The following is a 15,418-nucleotide window of genomic DNA, read 5'->3' on the forward strand; positions in this document are numbered from 1 at the left end:
AGGTACTTCAGCGAAAGGCAAACTGTTTATATACAAGCCACTTTTCCAGGGCTCATTGCACAGAGATAGCTTTGTACATTAAATGAAAACAGATACTGCAGTACCTCAAGAGCTGCTTTGATTTCTTGCCAGAAGCCTGCCTTGGTTCCTAAAATCTAATCTAAGGATTTGGAAGAGTCTTGAAGCACGACAACAACTCTGCTCAAGAGCAGCTTTCCAGTGAAACCAAGCTGTGACGAGGTCCATCCAGACTCTCCAGGCTATGGGCAAGTTAGGAAACAGCCTGCCTGGTCTGCTTGCTGTGAGCATAAACCAGACATCTTTAATGACCGAGCTGAAAAACACAAACCTGCTCTGAGAATCCTCATAAAAGACACTAATGATTGATGTTTACCATGAAGCACAGCCTGCTTTGAGGTAACAGCACAGACATTCCAATGTAATCTGCAGCTGCAACCTGCTCTAAAGGGCAAATACCCAGAGACAACTATGGTGAGCGCTGACACACTGAAACAACACACAACAGATTTAATATGATGCATTAGCAGTCGTAATGCATATGACTTCCAGCTTACATACAACTGTACAAATTTTTAAGTTTTACAAAACATACAAACCACATCCCAAGTGTGTTTCTTCAGTTTACATCACAATATCACTTCTCACATTAAAATCAACAACAGATGAGCTCTTCCACATGTCAGCCATTAAACTACAGTTATAAAGGTTTAACTGAAACATTTCATAACACATTGAAACTACCTTTGAATGGTGAATTTTGCACTAAAAGCCTTGAAGCATTCCCTCAGTGACCTCAAGGAAAATGCATTACCCCCCAAAATTGAGCAAACAGTAACCCCTAGTGTCTAAGATAAAATACTACACGTAGTCAAACACTTAGGAAGCTACCACACACAAGCCATGATGAGTAAATATGTCCACCAGGATCTGGATGTCCAGTTATGTTATACAGGGTTCAGGGGTTCGAGTAAAGAATGAGGAAAAGTCAGACTGAAGTAGCTCAAATGGAGTTTAAATTGAGTTCCTACCACTAAAAAACATCAAACGTCAGCATCCTGATCACATGTGGTAAAAACAAAGATGCTGTAAGGGAGAAAATCGCCACTGAAAGAATCCTGAAACTTCTGGTAAGCATAGATTTCCATAAACATCAAAGATGACGGTTGTATGACATATATTCGCTCTTCTTTGACAACATCAATCGCCTGCTTTGTAACAGATGAACTGAGAAACATCCTTTTAATTGTGTTATATTGATTCCTAAAACTTAATTTCAGGGCAAAATCACCAAAGTTTTTAAGTAGCTTTTATCAGATTTGACTGATAACACAGTTGTTGTTTTTTTCTTTTCTTTTTAATGTATCAATGACCATTAGAAGGAATCTTTCTATTTAGACATAGGCTCAATCCTGCTTAGACAATCTAGTATCAGGGAAAAAAGCGGTGATTAGTAGGATAAAGATGTTGAGTTAATTTGTTTCTTATGTGGCAGTTTAACCACGCATGTGCACACACTGTCTATACTTCTGTATCGAAACAAGTTATGAAGATGCAAATACAAAATCTGTACCGTATTTCTTTAACATGATATAACAATAATAGCATTGTGGTGTATTGTGGGTCCGTGTACGGATCTGGTAATTGGATTTTCCCTTCTGAAACGGGTATTGAAAAACAAAAAACGAGTGGTTATTTGATTTTCGTTTGAAAATACAAAAATTAAAATTGAAATACAAGGCGTTTTTCCTTTTCATGATCAAAAAGGGATATACGATTTTTTTTTTTTTTTTAAATACTTTGATTTTCGTTTTATATTTAGAATAACAAGAAAGTAAATTCAGTAAGAGACAGAACCGGAAGAAGGTCCGTTTTTTCATTTTCTGAGACCGGAAATGGTCATCAGCAAGTGTGGAACCAAACGACAACAACATTCTCAGAGGGCGGAGCCAGAGAGCAGCGATTGGTCAGAGCATAGATATCTATAGAAGACAGCGCGCTAGCGTATCTAGTCTATGTATATCTATGGTCGGCACGTCTGGTAGCATCTGTGGCTGCTGTTGATCTTGTTTTTGGAGTAAAACACGGTAAGAAGATAAATACTTCTAACCTGTAGCGTTATTTTGTTGTACGTTAAGTCAGCGACTTGTGAAGAGTTGTGTTTTGTCGTGTTTGAGCCGTTGGTCCGGACGCGTTAGCTAGCTAAGCGGCTAAGTTAGCTAGCGGGCTAATTAACACAGGGGCTAACTTACCGCTGAACACCTGTGTTAGTTGCTGCAGCAGCTGTCTGTCATTAGAATGACCTTCTCAACCTGTATTTCTCTGCTGTGTATTTTAGCTTTTATAAAAGTTATTTTACTTTAAGGTTAATTGAAACCCGTTGAGCTGCACTGAATTTAACATTCAGCTGGTTTGAATTAAACCGTGCTTAACTTAACATTGCGCAACATTACCTCTCTGAATCTCCATAATTTCATTAAATTCCTTCTCTCTTCCACTGCTCAAGTTCAATCCAGTATATAAAGTGACATTAATAGTGAACAAACTAACAACCAGCCATTGTATTTATTTATTACTGCATGTATTTGTAGTAAAACATGAGTTGAAACATCCTACTTTTGGATCGAGAACAGCACAAGCCGTTCATTTTCAGTCACCTGATGAGTTAAACTCCCCTTTTTATGTGAGGTTAAAGCAGAAAGTCTGAGTTAACAAAGCAAGTTCTTTATAATTTGCGATACCTGTTATCTCTGACTGAGGCTTTAGTTTTTGTTGAGCTGATTTACACGTAGAAACTTTGTTCAGGAAGATTTCTCAGTAGCTCAGAGGACAGGCTGCTTTTTACACAACCTTGTAAGAGAATGTCTGTCAATGCTTTCAGCAGAATTTAGAAACACAACACTTCCTAAACAGATATTTTGAGGCTGTGAGGTTGAACGTTTGAGAGTATATCAGTGTGTTTGTTTGTGGTCTTTCTGTTTCTAGGTGGAAGCTGAATTAGTGAGGATGACTCCTGCTCCTGTCATCTCTAAGCTCCTCACACATCTTTACCTGCACATGAGGAAAATCACTCCTGTAGAATGCAGGTATGTTTGTCATTATTATAAAAAGATGTTGCCTGGTGACCTGTCAGAAACCCATTATACAGAGTCAGCCAAAATAATGTTTACACACATCAGGAAAAGAAAAACTTGCATGAATATTTCAATACCAAATTTATTCAGACATCACGAGATTAATAAAAGTTATCTTTGGCCTCTACAATTACAAGAGGTGCTCAAAGTGGTGGCCACTGGTTTCCAGACATTTCTGTTGTGTTGTAGACGTCACTTGTTGATGCTCCATTCATGAGGGTAGCGCCATCTGTTGGGAAAACATCGTACAACAGGACACAGAGTTATCGTGATTTGATCAAACTTAGAAAGAGGCATCTATATGTATAGAAGTACTTATACAAATGAAATATTTATAAAAGTTTTTCTTTTCCTGATGTGTGTACATTATTTTGGCTGACTCTGAACTTAATGAGAACAAAACTGTCATTTAATTGTTGCTTTGAAAGCTTCTTTAGTGAAAACCAGCTGGTGTTCTGCTTTGAAACAAACTGCTGTTGAGGTCTGTGTTTTTAGGTTTAACCCCACAGTTTCTGAATGAACTGATAGTTTGTTTTTTTCCTGATCAATGTGGACGTTATAATTGATGGTAACATTTACTGATCATATAATCAGCATGACAATATAACAGTATAACATTCTGACCACCTGACTAATACTGTGTTTGTCCCTTTATGCTGCTAAAACTCCTCTGACCCAGTGGTTCATCAGAACCTCTGGGGTGTCCTGTGGATTCTGTGGGTCCTGTGGGTTGCAGGGTGGGTCCTACCTAGACCAGGCTGATCCTGGACCATCCCACAGATGCTCCATCAGATCTGGATGTGGGGAGTGTGGAACCCAGGTGAACAGCTTAGCTCTGTCGTGTTCCTCGGACCACTCCTGAGCAGTTTTAGTTTGTCCTGCTGAGGGAGGCAGCTGGCATCAAGGACTGCTGTTGCCATGGAGACTAGGGGGTTGTTTGTCCTGCAGTGTTTAGGTGGTGGTACATGTCAAACATCCACAAGAACATCAAGATTTCCTAGCAGAACGTTGCATTAGAACAGCGATTCTCAAATTTTTTCTGTCGGGCCCCCCTTCAGAGGACAAAAAACTTTCGTGCCCCCCCAATAACTTCGTGCGTATATATATATATATATATATATATATATATATATATATATATGTATATATATATATATATATATATATATATATATATATATATATATATATATATATATATATATATATATAAAAAACATGAATATGCAGGGCTGTGTTATTTTATCTAATTCCATTTTGTTGTTTTTCACAGTAAAGATCAGGGGTGTTAAACTCATTTTAGTCCAGGGACCACATAAACCCAATCTGATCTCCAGTGGGCCCCGAGAGTAAAATCACAGCATAATAACCTATAAATAACCAAAACTCCAACTTTTCCCCTTTGTTTTAGTTTAAAAAAAGTACATTCTGAAAATGTTCACATTTAATGAACTATCTTTTTACAAAATATTATGAATCTGAAATTTCTTAAGGAAAACAAGTTCAATTTCAACAGTAGCCTATTATGCCTCAGTTCATCATTTACACATGCATTGTAACTGCCAGATAACAGTTTATCTACAAAAACACAAAACATTCAGTCACAGGTATCTGGAACTGAACAATCTAGTATTTTGTCTGGTGAGCCGGTTTTGGCCCACAGGCCGTATGTTTGACATTGCTGGTAAAAAATAATCGGAGGAGATGATGAGCCGAGTATGTGACGTGATCGAGTACGCTGGTGTTCCGACTGCACATTAACGATGCGTTCTCCCGTTCTCAGGAGTCTGTACTTCGGAGTCTGAACAGCCAGTGCATATACCATAGATATATATATAGAAGATCATTATTATTATTAATATATATATTTTTTTATATCTATGGCATATACAGTCTATGGGGTCAGCACAATTTCAGTATTGTTGTACGCCGCGAAAAACAGGCCGACGTTAAAACAATAGTTCAGCTAATTAGTTCCGCGTTGAAGGACCTTTTCCTCCCAGTCGCCCGCGCCCCCCCTGACATGCCTCTGCGCCCCCCCAGGGGGGCGCGCCTCACTATTTGAGAAACACTGCATTAGAACAAGATGATGGATGTTGTTCTCTTCAGCTGTCAGTGGTCAGAATGTTGTGGTTGATCGGTGGATCTGTCTGCCTTTACTCTGACATCCAGAGTTACACAAAAGTGTAGTATGTGTGCAGTGCAGAAGAGATTTACTTTATTGTATGCAGTTTTTTTTTTAAAGGGAGAGCATTTTTTTAATCCACCTGAAGAAGACCTAATGTTTCCCTTCAAAGGATAGTTAATTGTTGTTAATTGACAGCTTCCATAGTGGTCCCATCAGAGAAAATCATATCCATATACTGATTTTTATTAATTCCAGGACTGATTCAGTAAAGATTATAATAATAACTACATCAGATAATTCTTGGTCGCAGTTGGAATTTTGCAGCCTGAGAGATGGTTGAGAAGGTTTGCAGTTCTTGTTTTAGCAAAATATGTTATAATAGAAGATCTTTATTGTCATTGTACATGAAATTATCTGCAAACCAGCAAAGTGTATCAGTCTGAGGTATCTAAAAATAAATAAGTAAAGAAAAATGCTTCTAAAGCCAATAATAAACAGAATATTTTGAGGGAATATTCTAAAAAGGAAAGAAAAGCTCCATTCTCACTCCTCTCAGGATAAACTGTCATTAAAATTGACTTTAAATTTAGCTTCAACACGAGATAAAAACATTTACTTTCATTACTGATGTCAAGTTTTAATAAAGTTCATGCTACTTTTATGAAATTATGAAAGTGAATAAATTGTATTTCTCTGATCTGTGTTTGATTTCTGTCTTTTCTCCTGTCATCCAGATGTTCAGAGGGAGATGATGCCACATCTGGTCCAGCTGATGGAAGGTCTTGAAGTTCTCTGACTGGCCTCGACTGAAGATGGTCGTCTCACTGGATTTAAGGTTCAGATGCTCAGTAACAAACTCCATCAATGTGCCAACAGGGAAGCTTTAGGTTTATTAAATGTTGCTATGAAGGTTTCGCTGTTTTTCTTTGTGAATGCAATGTGCTCCAACTGAAACTTGAATTAGAACTTAGAAGTAAATCCTTCCATCTGCATCAGCAGCTTTTCTATCTCAGTTCATTCTGACATTCAGCTATGAATCAACACAGCAGATGGTGATCCATGCTGTGGAAGTCTCACATCTCCTGATTTAATGGAGCTGCTTTGCACTTTTTACACTGTTTATTCACCAACACTTTATTTAATAAAAGTCCCATCTAGTTTTTATGAGGAATGTGATGTTTTAATTTCTCTGTGAATAACTGCAGTCTAATGCAACAGCTGGAGTTGTAACATCTGTCCTGATATTGATCATGAAGTATTGATCAGAATACTTATGGTGAGCAGTTATCCCTTAAGTTTTACATTAAAATCTTTACTTGTGTTGTGAACTTTGGTAAGAAGCAGAAATGTTAGCGTTGCCATGGATACATGAGTGTTAAATTCTGTCCATGTTTCCATTTTGGGAAATTCAGTCCAGTTCCAGAATGTGGAGGAATTTAGTCTCACAATCACAGACAACAAATATTATCTGAAAGTTGGGTTATTGTTGTTTATCAGCACAATACAAAAAGATTAATGTTAGAAATATTCCAGTTAAGTCTCTAGAATATCATGATTTATGGAAATTTACCTCAATAATATGAATGTTCAGGTCAAGATTGTACAGTGATATTTATTATGTAAGTTTAGCTGATTAAAGTTTATGACTCTGCACTAAAATATTATTTAAATTGACATCATTATTATAATATTTAGGCTCAGACCCTACAGTATTGAGATTAAGAAATCAAATATTCTATAAAATGTAAATACACTGAACTCATTTGGATATATTTAAGTGAGACTCTACAATATTATTTGACACAAATCTATCTAAATCAAAATTTTAATAATTTTCACACCAAACATTTACTGGACTGATTTAAATATTAAAATCACTCCTTTCTAATCCTCTGCTGTATGTTCAAACCTGAGGCCTTAAATAGAAACACACAAGTATCTGTTTGAAGGAACTTCTGCAGAGTCCTGGTTCCAGAACATGATGATAGAATTATAGACAAACTTTAACAAAAGCTGCCTGAGAGTTTACAGGTTTTTATGTTGGATTTCTTCAGTAATTTAATGAGAGTTATCAGCAATATTCAAGTGTTCATTTGATGAACTTCATTTCCTAAAACATCCAGAATTGAAGCTCATATCTTTGGCAGCTGTAAAGTTTCTGCTCCTTCAAAGTTCACAACACAATGAATTAATTCCTAAAACACTCTCAATGCTGGAGAGCGTTTGTGATGCTGAAGCAGTGATCAGTTTTTCTGTTTCTTCTCTGGAGATGCACAATGAGGGACGTCTGCAGAGACTGAGAAAGAGTCTCACCACATCCTGACATGAGGAAAAAGACTTTATTGAAGACTACAATGAGAAAAACTATCAGACAGCAGACGGCTGCATTCAAGGTGAGCTCTGAACATTTGATCTGGAACAGGAATTCAATAACGGCAGCATGAGCTTCATTTCAGTCTGGAGCTGCTGAATTCATGGATGAATCATCTGGCACTAGAGAAGAAGACCATCAAACATCCACGTCAGCTGATGGAGGTCCAAGAGTGTCACCAAACAAACAACCTACAGAGTGAAGACCTCCAATCTGATTGGACGGCCTCCTATTCAGCCACATGTGTGAACAAATGCCTCTAAGCTGATTTGTTTTCTAAAATAAATCTAGTTTGAGTCCTAATCTATGCCTGTGTGTTTGCTTCTTTATGCTGCTGTTAACAGTTTAGGCTGTTAGATTGTTCCAGATAAGACAAGTACAAGATTCTTCAGAGCCGTTCTACCACGAGCCTGACAGGAAGAACTCCAACAGCTACTGAATGTTCCTGTGGTTCCCTCAAGGCTACAGGAGGAGTCCTACGAGGACGAGCCGGTCCACCTGATGGCGGCCAGTCGCTGCAGTTCAAAGCCAACACCGACTACGTGGACTTCTACTGGACCACACGGAGGCCTTCAAACTGGACCAACAAGTTCAGCGACTCCCCGACTCGTGGGTCTGAGGACGCTGCCGAGCCTCGGCTCAGCCGGCCTCCTGTCTGTGGGTGTTTGAGTGCTGAGAGGTTTGTGGATGCATGTGAACGTGTCTGTGTTGAAACAGCAGCTTTGGACTCACTAACGCTGGGAAAAACCAAGAGCTCCTTTATTTGTGACTTCCACTAAAAAGCTGAAGAAAATAAGTTTGCCAGGGTTCTGACTGATAACAGATTATTAAATAATGAAAATAATTGTTTAAGTATTCCTTTAAACAATCCTTTTAGGTCTACATTTCCTTTACACTGACTTCTTGGTATATGTACAAGTATTTTGGGTGGAATATACCATTAAGCCCGATGTTCAAGGGTTCTTCTGGGAATATACCATTAAACCAACCTTTTAGGTAAATGTTCCAGGATGTTGGGTAGAATATACCATCAGATAAACCTTTTAGGTCTACATTGGAAGATTTTAGAGTAGAATATTATTCCAAACCATCCTTTAGGTCTACATTTAAGGTGGAATACTAGTTTACACCAAGATTTTTTGGTCTACATTGAAGGATTTTAGGTGGAATATTCCTTTGAACGAACTTTTTAAGTTTATGTTCAAGAATGTTGGGTGGAATATACATTCAGACCAACCTCGAAGGTCTACAGTAGTGAATTTTAGGTGGAATATACCATTAAACTCACCTTTTAGGTCTACATTGGAGGATTTTAGGTGGAATTTTCTTCCAAACCGTCTTTTAGTCTACATTTAAGGATGTTTAGGATGGTATATTCTTCCGAACCAACTTCTCAGGTCTACATTTCAGGTGGAATATTCCTCCATACTAACTTTTTTGGTCTACACTGAAGGATTTTTTCTAAACCACCCTTTCGGGTCTATATTTGGGGTTTTAGGTGGAATATTCCTTTTAACCAGCCCCTCAGGTCTCTTTGAGGATTTTGGATGGAATACTCTGTTAAACTAACATTTTAGGTGCATGTACAAGGATTTTTGGTGGAATGTTCCTTTAAGGTCGATGTTTGAGGACCTTGTAGGTGGAATACTTCCTGAAACCAACCTTTTAGGTCAACATTCAAAGATTTAAGGTGGAATATTCCTTTAAACCAACCTAAATTTCATGTTTTGATCATTATCAAGTGAGAAACCTCAATCCAGACTCCTCATAATGACGTTTGAGATTTATGCTGCTGTTATTTGTTTAGTTCAGACTAAATGACAGAAATCCACATCTGTAATTTTATTTCAGGACTCGGTTATTAAATGTAAAAACAATCCACGTGACTCTAAAAACTCAACAGCTGTACAAACTCTAAGATTAAACTCTCCACAAGGATCCAAAATAAGTTGGACTTCTACATGAGAGCTTTAATTATTCTTCATCTACTTCCTGAAAAGTTTGGTCAATAAAAAAGACAAAAACTAATATTTTCAGCTGAACTAAAGACAGACTGTGATTTTTCTTCTCACATGTGTTGTTGTAAACTTACTCTTTCACATAAATAGCTGCCTAACCCCCTGGAAACCAGCGTTTGTCCTGTTTTTGTGTTGCTCCTTGGCGACTCTAGACAGCCGGATCGTAATGTTTTTTGAGCAACACACCATACTATGACGTTTTTACAATGATGGTTCTACTATGAAGCCAGTTTGACATGTTCAGGTGTTCTTTGTGTGAAAACTCTGAGATTTCAGGTATCAGAAGGTGGTTTTCAACTTTCTTTGTTAACTTTCTGCCTCAACTTTAAACTAAATTTACTTGAATAACCCCGCCCTCTGGACTTCCAGTAAGCTGCGTTCCTATTGGCTGTCCAGGTGGCTGCTTGGTGTTATCAGGAACACCTGAGCAGCTCAGTGTCTTCCTGCTTTATGTGGCTGCAGACAAACATTTCCTCTGTTTCTCTTCACCACAGAACTGGGTTTGGCTCCGTTGCTTTAGTCTGTTCTTTAGGTGTTGGCTTGCAGCTTCCAGCAGTAAAATCGTCTTTAATGTGTTTCTTGGTGTGTTTTAGGGCTTTGTACTGGATAGTTGTCTTGGTAAAGGTGGTTCTTTAGCCACAGTTAGCACATGGTGCTAATGTGTGCAGTGATTAGTGGATTTGGTGCAGCTGAGTTGTGTCTTTATCTTGGCTGTAGTGAGTCTTCAGAGGTTTTTGGTCAGACACATTCTGTATTCTTGTTTGAGAACCAACGTTGGTTGTCCAGAAGGTAAGAGTTCCTGTCCTGATTCTCTGTTCTCAGAGGTTCTCTGGTAGGCTGCAGGAGACTTTAGCGTTTGGGTTGTGCTAGTTTGGTTTTTGTACGGTTTCATTTGGACGACTATCTTGAGGCCCCTCCATGTGGTCTCGTGAGGTTTTCTGCAACAGTTCTACAAAGCAACCTGCAGCAGAAGAGACTTTGAGAGTTTTTAGGAAGTTCTGGAGAGCAGACTTTAGAGCAGCAGAAACATTTGTCAGTAGTTTGAGCAGGAGAAGGTGAGCTTCAGAGTAGAAATGAGATGGAAACCTTCTTGACCTGTGTGGTGAGGTCCTGTACCAAGAGTTTGAGCAGGTTGTGAAGAGTCTGTAGTTCTTTGGTCTGAAAGCACAACAAGAGTCGACTAATTAAAGGAGAAAACAGGAGATATTGTTGGTTCTTCTGTCGCTCTGCAGTTTCCTTAGACTGAATATCAAGTTTATATTTTAAATGATTTCCCATGTGAGCCCAAGAAGACTTCAATAAACTCCCTCCATCCCCTGGACACAACAGATTTTATTACCATGTTAAATCTTTTTTTTTTTTTAATAAATGTTTTTGAGTTTTAATCATAGTTTTAGCATAGTTTTTTCTCTTTGCTTGTTTAATTTTGTCATCTGTGTGAAAAGTGCTAAACAAATAAAGTTGAATTGATTAACTGAATAATTGATTAACTCATGATTGTGACAACAGCAGCATTTTCATTGTGATTTAAGGGTTTATTTCATTTTTAAGGTTGGGGTTAAAATCTTGACAGAAAAAGAAGATTAAAGAAATAAACTACATAACAAAAAGCAATTAAATCAAAGGAAAAAAATAATACAATAAAACCTTTAAAAAGTTTTATTAAAAAGATTTAAGAAATTTAAGATGTAATTTTCTAATGAAACATTACATTTTTTAATTAAATGTTTTGTCTTTTTAAAGGTTTAATAATCTAATTAAATGTTTTGCATTTTTTAAAATGTTTAATATTCTTGTTTAATTGTATTTTTTAAATGTTTAATTGTGGAAAATATTTTATCTGTAATTTTTAATATTTGTATTTTAAAAATTTTGTTTAATTTCATAATGACATGTATTGTATCTTGTTGAATGATCTAATTCAATATTTTGTCTGTTTAATGTAATTTAATTGTATTTAATGTTTAACTACATTAAACAAACAAAATATTGAATTAGATCATTCAACAAGATACAATACATGTCATTATGAAATTAAACAAAATTTTTAAAATACAAATATTAAAAATTACAGATAAAATATTTTCCACAATTAAACATTTAAAAAATACAATTAAACAAGAAGAATATTAAACATTTTAAAAAATGCAAAACATTTAGATTATTAAACCTTTAAAAAGACAAAACATTTAATTAGAAAAATATAATGTTTCATTAGAAAATGACATCTTTAAGACAATAAAACTTCAAATAGGAATTAAACAGAAAATACAATGAAGCATTTAAAAAGAAAATTAAACATTAAAAGGTGGTAAAACATTTAAAAAGAAAAACCTTAAAGATTTAATCGAAACATTAAATATTGGGAAAGGAAAAAAAACTCAAACAAGCTGATATAACATTTGGAAATCAAATCAGACATTAGAAAAGAATAAAAGGTGAGAAAAGAGCAAAACTAAATGTTTAAGACGAATCAAACTAAAGAAAACATTCGAAAAGACACCAGTTAGACTTTAGAAGATGAAATTAAACAGAAGAGACAATAAAACAATCAAAAAGAGCAAAAACAGATAAAGGTCTTCAAGCGTTTTCTAGTCTGAAATGAAAACATCAAGTTGTTTCTTCAAACATTTCCTCTTTTTATGTTCTTGGTTTGATTGTGGACAGATTTACTAAGAACTCATTTCAGAAAACTGCTTTCCAGATAAAGTCTACTAGTAGTTGAAGGCATTGATCAAACTAATGTTACCTTCTGATCTCCACAAACTTTACTGTTCAGTGAAGAGAATCAAAGTTTGTTGAGGATTTCTAAAAAACCCACAGGTGAAGGTCTGAGAAGAACTCAGATGGATGGTCTAAATGTGAAATCAAGACTCATGGTCACAAGTTTTAAGGCTTCTGTTAACCAGAAAGTTCAAACTAACAGAGAAGTACTGAGAAACTTTTAAAATTTCAGTCCTCAGACTGTCTGAAGGTTCAAACTAACAGAGAACTACTCAAGAACTTTTAAGATTTCAGTCCTCAGACTGTGGAAAGGTTCAAACTAACAGAGAACTACTCAGGAACTTAGAAGATATCAGTCCTTGGACTGTCTAGAAGTTCAATCTAACAGAGAACTACTGTGGGACTGAGAAAATTTCAGCCCTCAGACTGTCTGAAGGTTCAAACTAACAGAGAAGTACTCAGGAACTTAGAAAATTTCAGCCCTCAGACTGTGTGAAAGCTCAGGTCCTGAGGACTCGGGAGGTGTGGAGGCTTGGAAAGTCTTGGAACTGAGGGTTCCACCCTCCAGCACAAAGGGTGAAGTCCAACCTCCTGAGAAAAACGGTCGAGTCGAGACTCGAGTTAAAAAAAAACTCGAAAAACGACAAAAAGTAGATGACAAATGCGCAAAAAAAAGAAGAATTAGTATCTGAGCGTATAGCTCAGGGGATAAGAAGACAGACTACCAACTGGAAGGTCGCAGGTTCAAGACCCACCACTGGCAATTTTCTTTCTTTGTCTTTGTCAGGATTTTGATAAAAACTTAAGAAGGGTCTGGTCTTGAACCAGCGACCTGCAGCTCCATAGGCAAATTCTTAACTCACTGAGCTACAGATCAGATGAAAAGAAATAAATTCGTCGTCCCTTTGACATCGTAGTTCATGAAGTGACCACATGGGCGTAGCCAAGGCGGAGTCTGGGTGGAGTCAGGGCGGAGAATAGGCGGGGAGGTGGGTGGCGGCCTCCCCCCTCTACTCCCCCACTACCCACCACACCTTCCCCCGCCCGACGAGTTCTTCGAGTCTCCACGAGTTCTTCGAGTCTCCATGGGTTTTCCCGAGTTTCTGGAGTTTCCACCAGGTCAGAGGCAGAACAAGCTGTCATGAAGAGGTGTTGAAGTCGGTCAGGATGGACTGACTTTTTACAGCCACTAGAAGGAAGACGACTAGAAGAGCAGGTCTTTAACCACCATCCATAAAATCCATGGAGTCGGCTCCAGAGAAATGAAGGGAGGTCAACTTTTATCAACCTCCATCCACATGTTCAACTTGATATCTTTACTTTGACATTTTTAGCACCACAAACCTTTAGTATCACACTTTATTATCATTTATTAAGACTTTAATGGAATCCACCAGCAGATTTAGTTTTTGTTGACAAACTTTATTCTTGTCATTGTGGGACTGCAGTATTTAAAACTGTTCCTTCTATTTGACCTCATGTTTATTAGTTTTAGTGGAGAAAGTTATTTTAGTTGTCGATTAGTCTCTTAAAAACCAAGTAATAAATTGGATTAGTCAAGAGGTTTAAATTTCTTACTTTGTCATATTTTAAATATGACAAAAAATATAAAAATAAAGTGTCTTGAGACAATTTGACCTGTAATTGGCATTATATAAATAAAATTGAATTCAAATCGTATGTATCTTGTAATGTTGGAGTAATTCAGCCATATATGTTGGAAAACAAATTTTCTTTGTCCATTAATCTGTTGATTGTTTTCTCCAGTAATTAATTTCTTGTTTTGGTTTATAAAATGTCAAACCCAAATATATTCAGTTTACTGTCATAAAAACCAGAAAGATTTACATTCATGATGCAGGAATCAGGCAGTTTTTCACTTTTTATCTTAGTTTAGTCAGAAAGATAGTTGATAATGTGTGAATTGTTGCAGCTTGTGAGCCGTAAAAGGTTTTAATCTTTGGGGCCGAGTGTCAGAAAACATTTAGAAACGAACATCAACAAAACACTCAAAGATTTGAACATCATTAAAGGGAAATCCAACTTTTGCATGACAATGTCAAACTAAAGGACATTTATTTCCAACGTAAATGTGTGATATTCATCCTCTGGAGCTGTCTCTTCACATCGTCTTCCACCTGGACTGGTTTGGTCGGGAGTACGTGCAACAAACATTTGAAAAACTGCACTTTAACATCAATGAATGACACTGAAGTTTAATCGCTACATAAATGAGACGGAGTCTGGATGTGCTGCTCTGTCATTAACTCTTAAGTTTAGGGAAAGTTCTAACAAAAGAGGACAGTTCAGATGTGAGAATGAGCTTATTTTGAACAAACATCTCAGACTTTCTGAGCTTCAGCACCTCTAGCAAGATATTTTAACAACAAGCAACTCAAGAGATCCAGAAGTTGGAGAGAGTTAGCTTTAGCTGAGCCAAAGAACATGTGGGATGCTAACCTAGCAAACATTTCAGACTTTCCTCTGTGAATTCAGAGAAATAATTTCCTATTTAATGACAGAGCTACATATCTTAACTCAGTCTCATTAAAACAGACTCTAATTCAGTGTCATCCATCCATATTAAAGTGCAGTTACCCAAAATGTTTGTTGCATGAGCTCCAACAAAACCTGTCCAGGTAGAAGGCCACTTTGACAAACAGGAACTGGATGATTCCAAGCAGATTTATAGAAGGGGGAACCGGACTGTACTAAGTGTGGTCGAGTATAGAGGGGTGTTTTGTGGGTTTTTTAAGGCTGATAATGATTATTAGTGAGACATTTGGAGTCGATATTCATTTGCAGTAAATGAAAGTATTTAAATCTTGAGTTAAACTTAGAAGAACACAAACTCTAACAGGAAACTTTGTTGATACGTTTTTGTTTTGTTTACAGATGTTAAGTTAAAGGTTTTATTCGTGACATATAACCAATCAAATCACTCCAGAAGACAGAGCAACCACAGGTAGATTAAGGTTCAGAGCCAAAGTAGCGCCATTTTTAAATGTATTTATTACCGTAAATC

At 36.9% G+C, this 15,418-nt stretch overlaps 1 long non-coding RNA gene across 5 annotated transcripts in view; it reads left to right on the forward strand.

The window, feature by feature from the left end:
• Positions 1-1,974: 1,974 nt before the first annotated feature.
• Positions 1,975-15,418, forward strand: part of LOC129348553 (uncharacterized) — a 159,469-nt gene continuing 146,025 nt past the window's right edge. Inside the window, exons 1-4 of one of the 5 annotated variants that reach the window (XR_008601142.1) lie at positions 1,975-2,105; positions 3,004-3,104; positions 3,832-3,972; positions 6,015-9,149. This is a non-coding gene — a long non-coding RNA (uncharacterized LOC129348553). The remainder of the gene's footprint in view (positions 2,106-3,003; positions 3,105-3,831; positions 3,973-6,014; positions 9,150-15,418) is intronic. The other 4 variants (XR_008601141.1, XR_008601143.1, XR_008601139.1 and 1 more) reach the window with 4 other exon arrangements.

Source organism: Amphiprion ocellaris, chromosome 3, assembly GCF_022539595.1.
Source record: "Amphiprion ocellaris isolate individual 3 ecotype Okinawa chromosome 3, ASM2253959v1, whole genome shotgun sequence".
NCBI lineage: Eukaryota > Metazoa > Chordata > Actinopteri > Pomacentridae > Amphiprion > Amphiprion ocellaris.